Genomic DNA, 1,328 nt, shown 5'->3' with positions numbered 1-1,328 from the left:
AAGAGGGGCATGGGAAGTCCCAATTTTGGTATGGCTTTCTTCTTCAGCCGGGGTTTTCGATTTGTGTGAAATCTCGTTGCCAACTACTTTCACCACTGCTTACAACTGAAATAAATTTAATTGTCGTGATACTATATAATACGAATTTGACGTCGGCCAGCCAAATATAACCTCAACACCTATTATTCAGATTTATCAGTAACTTTACTTACACATGTTCACTTAGAGGAAATCTAGCAAAGAACATTTTGTTTTCACAATGTTTTTCTTGAATACCACAAATTTCGCATCTCCTCATGTTGAATGGTTTCTTAGTAAAGGACAGCCGTGAAAATAACGGTAAAAACTAGAGTCCTGTCTCGAATAAATGCACTTTAGTGAAAGAAAAGTTAATGCGGAGGAGAAATAATCTCAAACTCAACGCTAGTAACAAAACAAAACACCAAAATACACGAAAATACAAACACAAAATCTCGCGAAGGCGTCCGTTCCCACGCAGCAGATGAAGGTTTGTGGGTTGCCATATAAAATTGAAAAATAGAACTAAAATTTTTTCATTTGCTTAAATAAAAAAGGATATCCAGTCAGAATTATTTTTATATTGTATTATTTATCTTAGTAATATTTTTTTCCGCTTATTTTTTTTTTTTCACAGCTTAAAATGTGAAGAATTGCAAATATTATAACTTAAGTGAAATCTTCTAAACACAGATCATTTCATAAATATGGCAACCAATAAGTATTTTTGGAGAGGTTGGTACAAAAAAGACACTAGCTCCATACATTAGATTTTTTGTATGGAGTTTCAACCCACTGACGTTTGACACAAAGAGTATAAGTACCTATGTAGGTTTGACAGTTCGGTGACACTCTTTCCCGGCCCGGATAATACTGGGATGGAAATATCAACCCAGTTTTTCGTGAACACGCCGTGAACACGCCCATAGAAGCTCCTGTCAGTTTCTATGGGCGAGTACACAAAAAACAGGGTCGGTATTTCCATTACGGTGTTATCCGGGCCGGGAAAGAGAATCACCCGCTTTGGTCACCCGCCTTTGATGACACTATTATTTCAGGCCCGGACACGGACAATACCAATAAGGAAATACCGGCCCGATATTTCATGTACACGCCCATAGAAAGTCACCCCATCCATCTATTCATGTCTATTTTGTAAATTTTGTCTTGTCTATGGTATTTATTTTTGGAAGGCAAGTCAGACCCAGTGCCTATGCGTGACAAAATAAAATATTTGAAGTATTCTCAAATATCTTAATTTATACAACTTTTATTAGTTTTTTGTCGAGTTAGATCTTTAAACTGAAATT

The sequence above is a fragment of the Choristoneura fumiferana genome, chromosome 3, assembly GCF_025370935.1.
Source record: "Choristoneura fumiferana chromosome 3, NRCan_CFum_1, whole genome shotgun sequence".
NCBI lineage: Eukaryota > Metazoa > Arthropoda > Insecta > Lepidoptera > Tortricidae > Choristoneura > Choristoneura fumiferana.
This window is presented reverse-complemented; position numbering follows the sequence as displayed.